General features: G+C 40.7%; 1 long non-coding RNA gene across 1 annotated transcript; it reads left to right on the forward strand.

Annotated features, from left to right (window-relative positions):
- Positions 1-5,344: 5,344 nt before the first annotated feature.
- LOC118292369 lies at positions 5,345-6,398 on the forward strand. The gene is made up of 3 exons (XR_004786883.1): positions 5,345-5,552; positions 5,771-5,942; positions 6,309-6,398. It is a non-coding gene; the product is annotated as an uncharacterized LOC118292369 (long non-coding RNA).
- Positions 6,399-7,071: the final 673 nt, after the last annotated feature.

The following is a 7,071-nucleotide window of genomic DNA, read 5'->3' on the forward strand; positions in this document are numbered from 1 at the left end:
AGTTGGCTGGGTGGCAAGCTAATCGTGATAGAGACTGACTTTCCAAGGATTGCCAGGATCTCCTTCCCCATTCTTCATGGTGGTAGGACAAGCATTAACTCAAACTCACAAGGGCCCCAACGTTGAAAACTGAACTCTTGCAGATGAGGTCAAATGGAACCAAGGAAAAACAGAGCTCAAAAAAGTAAAAAGTATTTTTATTTTACGTGCACACTTTATTATTTAAGTTTGTTATTTTCCATACCTGTTTTTGTATGTATGTACCAACCATATTTCTTTGTGTCTAATACAAGCTGTCCAAACTTTCATTCTGGTGTAGTATAATCTCTTTATTGATGTTCAATTCTCTGGCTCTTAACAATCTAGATTCTTCTGATACTGGTCCAAATTTACATTGATGACAACATATAAGACTACTACAAGCTATCACATGTCCATTATTACTACATTGTAAGAAGGGTTACAAGTTACTTATGCAAAGTTAATATGTTACCTTATGAAGATGGTGATCAGTGATGTCATTTTACAGAGTTTGGAGGAGAAGTGAAAGTAGCGAAAGTTGGAGTCCCACTGTTGCAGAAGGGACCACTGAAAAACGTCTATTTCACCACATAAACGTTACCTAATTTTTAAAAAAATCTTTTCAATTGTACGCTAAAGGATGTATTTTTTTTGGTGCTTCAGTTTGCCAGCAGACATCTGTTTATTTTTGCACTTTTTTTTCAAGTGTATTTCGGCCACGTTTTACTGCGCCAACTTGCGCCGGTATCAGCGTATCAAATGAGTTGTTTGACTCGAGTTACTGCAGCGAGTTGGCGCACATGTTCAATCTGCTTACTTCTTTTTAGCTCGTTTTTGCCCGTGGTCTTTGTCGTATATGTAGTTTCTGGCAAAGGGGGTGGGTAGTTTTCAAACTAATTCGTATGTTTGCTGCCTACAAATTGGAAGCATCCCTGTGAAGCTGTTCAGATTTCACGCCAAAATCGTGCCAAGACAGCTAGCACACCCAAGTGAAAAACCAATGACGATCTTTTAAAATGCGCCGTTATTGGCCATTGCCTCTGGTTTCATCCACACAACTTTGTTTTGTTCTTTGAAATGCATCACTGTTGCTAGGTTTTCGCGAATCGTCCACGATTGTTTTCTAAGAAACTAAAACAGAGACGTTTGGAAATGCTGCTGGCCCCGTTTTAATTTGAAAACTCCGGGCTTTCATCGTAGTATGGATGGGCTAGAACAGATATGTTTGGAAATGATGACACAGCCATTGCTAATTGGCTGTGTGAAGTGTCCCACCTACATATGGAGGGGTGTTGTGTGAGAAAAATATAGAGGATCAACACTGTTTAGACTGATGTAAAAAGGTTTCACTTGACATTTTAGAGAGGTTCAAACACACCAGGGACAAGGCTAACTGAAAGGTTCAAATAAGACTCTCTTGAGCTTTATATTAATTGATTTGATGCACATAAAAACTTAAGAAACTACAGTATGTCATCTAACAAAGTGATGTTTCATTCATGCATTTTGGCCTCACACTTCTATCTTAAAATAACATTAACATACTTGTAGAGTGGATTTTTAAGATTAATCTCCCACTCTGCCATTGGCAGCACAAAAGCAAATCTTGTGGTAAACGCTTTAGACCCCAGTCAATTGGTACAGGTTTATCTCCAGGCCACCACCAGTTTTCTTGTTGTTGAACTACAACATAGACTAAGCTGAGTTGATTAGTTAAGTGCAATGCACAGATTTTTATAGTGGACGAAATACAACAAATAATTTTGACATATCATGCATCATTTAGGGGCATCATTGAAATATCAAGGTGAAAATTTCTTTGAATTATGTGACCTGCTGTTTGTTATTTGTATTGAATAGTTACCATGTTACTTTTGTGAATGAGAGAGAGCAAGTGGGTGACACAAAGTGAGATTTATGCGACCAATGCAAACAGCCCCTCCAACTGTTTCCTGATTTGTTTTCTCTTTTTTTTGTGGTGCCAAGTGCACATGGTGAACAGGTAGGAGGAGAGGAACAAACTGGTGTGGTGAAGATGAAGCAGTGCAAAGCGAGTAGTTAATGTCGCTGTGCAGAGAATAGACATCTCAGGGCCACGTCTGTTTCTCAGCTGGCACAATTTTTTTAGAGCAAATACACCATCAAAATCTCTAATCTCAAGTGATTAAAAATTTGAAGTTGTCATGATTCTGCCCCATGACTTTTTTGTTAACTCTTTAAGTCGTTTTGTTTTATTCATGGACAGTTGATTTTGATTTGGTTGTTCCCTTGTGGTGCTTTTCCTTGTGTATTGGTTTCTTGGTCCCTTGTTGTTGTTTCCTGTTTTATTTTGAAGTAGTTCCTTGTGTTTCTGCACTTCCTGTTTCCCTGTCTTTTGTCTGTTCTCTTTACTTTGCCTGTCTCCTGCCCCTGTGATTGTCTGCACCTGTTCCTAATGTGTCTCACCTGTGTTCTAATTGCCCTGCCCTCCTCGTGTGTATTTAGTCTCTGTGCTTCCTTTTGTCTGTGTTGGGTCATCTTGTTGTCTTCTTGTATGTTCCTGTTGTTTTCCCCCAGTCGTTTCCTGTGGAGTGTGTTCCTGTGCTTTTGCCCCAGTGCTTCCAGACATTGCTTCTGTTCCCGCTCTCGTGGAAGACTTTAGTTGTATTTTGTTTTTGTTTTGTTGAGACACAGTTAGCCTGTTTTCTTTTATTATTAAATATCCTTTTTTGCCACCTCTGCATTTGGGTCCTGCTTCCTGCAAACGTGACAAAAGTAGTCTGATTTCTAAATTAACATGATTGATTCTGACAGTAGTTGTTGTCAACAACAGATGTATAGAAAAAGCTTCTACTTAAGGCCATTACATCTCTGCAGCTATTTTTAGGGCAGCAGGACACAACTTTTTGCCTGATATGCAGGTGACATTAAAAAGTGTCTTCACATTGTGTTGCTCCTCAATAACCAGACAGCACCTTGATGTCCCCACCCCGCCTGTGGATATTGGCATCAGCAGATACAATGTAAATGCATCATCACAGAATCTTATACAAGACAGAGATGAAGATGGTGAACACATTACTTTACCAAAAAAGTGAAGCTTAGAAGAAGAATCTGAAACTGACCCTCCCTGACGCTAAATCCCTACATCAGCAAGCTAACATGCTCACAATGATAAAACTTGCATCTTGATATATGACAAATATAGTGTTTGGCATAGTAGTTCATGCTCATAGACTGAACATGAAGATCTTCATAAACATTCATGTCACTTTGATGTCAAACGGCACTGATGAGTTATGAAAGGGTCCCATGCCACTGACTCGCAATCGTTCACATCTTTGAGAGGACTAAAATACATTGACACTATGATACATTAAATTTGGGCTTAATTACACTCAACAACTGTATTTATATATTAGTCTCCTGTAAGTGAAAACAAGGAATTCATGTTGTATTTTTATTTACATGTGCTGAGCAAATTAAATCACGTTGGAAACCAATATTCTAAGGAGCTGTTTAAGTGCAGAAATGTAATGAAAATTAGCTACAGTAAGCTAGCTTTCTTTTCAAGCAGACAGCACAAAATGTCCAGGTCCTAATGTTTCTTTGCAAATGTATCACAAATAAAGAAACTGTCAGACGAGTGAATGATGACTGAAAGGACATCAAGATATTCAGCAGGTTTTTCATCTTTACTAGTTGACATTGGCTATGTAGAAGAAAATAAATAACTAATTCACTGTGCTGCTCAAAGGCTGCTAAAGGTAACATTTGAGGTGGGATGTTTTCTGATGCATGAATTGATGTAGTGAATAGATCAATCGAACTCAAATGCCAGTATTGCATGACATGCTTTTGCGACTAGCCGATCTTAAAAATGTAGATATGAACTTCAGATTATGCAAACTGCATTTTGGGTTTTTTCTCACTTAGAGAAAATAAATGGCCTTTGGGCTCCAGCAGTACCACCACTAGGGCCCAAAAAATTAAAATCTGAGACCTGGTATCAAGTGATCAAGATTCAGACCTGCTTTCCCGGGTCAGTCCCTGCATTCACACACAACATATATTGTCCATTGCTCTGCTTGGTCCCATCAAAATGGCTCACATCCTCTTATAATTCATGTAATGATTTTCTGACCAGGTTCACCGGGTAAAAACACCACACATTGCTGCACATTTATTTCCACATTAAGATATGATAATGTTGCTATAAACTGGGGATATCCCCAAGTACCAGGGAATAATGAAAAGCTTGTCTAGGCTTCTACAATAGCAATGATTAATACATTTTGGTGCTATGTGTAAATGACCTAGGTGATAATTTTAGGTGCAATTGAAACTGAATGTGACTCAGATAAAAGGAGAACTTGTATCTTTATAGAAACCAGACTGTACTACTCATCAAATCGACTTTTGTTTGTACTAATGTAGAAATTTATCTTCAGCTTGCGACAGAATCAATATCAGATACACTGTATCTGAAGTAACTTCATTAAAGGTGGGGTAGGTGAAGCACTTTCTGTCATATTACTTGAAACTCTCATAACATACCGATAGGGATGAATAAATTAAATGATCTGACATGCCTCGGTCATCTGTGGCCGAGGTAGGACTGTAAAAACCTAGTCCAATCAGAAAGTTTAGTCCAAAGAAAATGATTGGACGAACCTGCTTTCTCCCTGCCTGCACGCACTCTGCTCGTGCTCCACACATTGAGGCGTGTGTCCGGTCTCCTACAATGCACTGAACTAAAGAAGAGAAGAGTTGCAGAACGGCACAGAAAGTGCCTACCACAGAGTTCGGTCGCAACAGAAAGACAGCATCTGAGACGGCTACAGACAAAAAGAGGTTGGATACTACAAGGAATAAACAGAGTTAACATCGGTGTGGCTCTTCAGCGCTGGTTGTTGTATCTGTATTAGCCAGCGTCAAGATAGCATTTACGACACTAGGTGAGTTAGCTAATGCTACATTAGCTTGTGTTTATCTACAGCTATCACTGCTGCCTGTGTGTTACCCGGGTGTCTTCACTGTAGTTATGAGCAAATGTTGTTTGATTGTTTATCTATATTAGCTGTGAACGGGACGTAGCGTTATGTTTGTGTGTGGGGAGCGGGCGGTGTTCATGGTTAGAGGGTTTTAGTAGCAGGTCATGTGCTTGTTGCAGTATGTGTGCAATAATAAATGCCGCAACGTCTCAAGTACCATCAAGAGGTCTTTGTGTGTTTTTGACCACGCGGAACCAGAGTGATGCAGAGCTTCGGCCCTAGAGAAACCGTCTCTACGCTCCGGACGACGGGCAGGAAAAGGAGAAACACGTTGCTTTTTGGGGAAATAACTATGTTGTGTGAATAATACTCTATGAATGTTTTCTTTCTTACTGGGAAGATGATACTTGGCGTCCTGATCAGGAGATTGAGTCAGTGTCATCTTTGGAGGAGGATTAATCCAGACTACGATGCCACCTGTGCACACAGCTTGGACCATGGACGCAGGGCCTGGACTACAACCACAGACCAGCCAAAAGGAAGGATGATGGCAGTTCTGTATGTTGTGTAATAAGAAATCCTATCATTTTAGTCAATAAAGTTATAGGTGCCAAGTCAAGGCAATACAGTTACTTGGTTTTGTTTTTGTAATGAGAACAAAATGCATGGTGGAGATTTAGTGTGTTGATGGCATTTTATATGGAAATGCAAAATACTGTTCAATGTTAAAGTAATACGAATATTTCACTAAGTTGACCTCCTTTCTCTTATACCAGGTACGGCAAGTTGTACAGGAAGATGTCCAGGACCTGGAGGTTATACACACTGAAGGTTGTCTGCCACGGTCCAGAGCAACGAGGCCAGACGATCCCCGTCAACATGGGGTTCTGTCAGGTGTCCCTCCCCCAACCACCCAGGAACTAGAGAAGCAAGTCAGCAGAGGACCAGGTGAGTCCGCTTATGATATTGTTGGTTGAGCATGAAGTGGTAACATACTAATGTACAAAAGCTACATTAAAAACCAAATGGTAATGTTGTAAAAATTCCAGGTGGGTTCTTTTCTTTTTTTCTTTTTTTTTTACAGATACTGAACCTCAGAACTACTTGTTATGATCTACAATATTTATCTAAACAAAGTCATAACAGATCCATATGAAATGTGGCTGGTCCACCAACAAATCACTAAAACAATTATACTTGGCTCCCACAAAAGGTGACCCAGGAAACTGTGTTTGTCGCTGCAGATAATAGTGCTGTAGTGTTGTCAGTCTTTGGCAGTAATGCTGATTTATTATTATGATATTCTTTCTACAGGACCACTGCCTAAGAGTCGATGACAGCACAGCCTGACCCGTCAGCCGACAAATCTGCTTTAACACTAAAGAGCTAGGAAACCCTGTGCAGACAGTTTCTTCCTCTATGTTGTTTTTGCTAATATTATATATAATTGTTATATTTTATGAAATTCCACAATAAATAAACCAGTGTCATGACACATTGTGTTCTCATTATTTGTTCAGCATGTAAGGAGATAAATGTAAGGGTTGGATTGTTTGTGCTGTAAAGAGCAGGTTATTCTAAACATAAAGAAAGACAGAAACATTGGTATTGCACAAAATACAGTTTGTGCTAAATGTAAACCTCCATGTGCTAGCCTGGTAACACAGGAGTCATGAATATTATCCACAGCACTTTCTTTCCAAATCTGTGGGCAGTTCCCTCTATAGCGAACTCAAACAGACGCAAGAGGACACTGGCGCTGTCTGTTCGCCGCTTCTCCGTGTCCTGCTGCCGCTGCCCCCGTACACCGGCCGTCTCAACCTCTGGGCATCGGATGGCTGATACCAAGGGCTTCACTCCTGGACAGTCTCTCAGCTGCTCCCCGTAGTCGCTCGGACTCCCCGGCCGGACAACAATCTCCCCGGCTAGCTGCTAGCAGGTCGCCCTCGTTCAGTCATTGAGTGGTGGCTCATGCTAGCTGCTACAGTGGCTCACCTGGTCACCCCCGTCCCTCTCACTCCGCATGGTTCTTCCCACATCTCCAGTGGCTGCACATCTCCTCCTGTCACTCCGTGGA

This window comes from Scophthalmus maximus, chromosome 22, assembly GCF_022379125.1.
Source record: "Scophthalmus maximus strain ysfricsl-2021 chromosome 22, ASM2237912v1, whole genome shotgun sequence".
Classification (NCBI taxonomy): Eukaryota; Metazoa; Chordata; class Actinopteri; order Pleuronectiformes; family Scophthalmidae; genus Scophthalmus; species Scophthalmus maximus.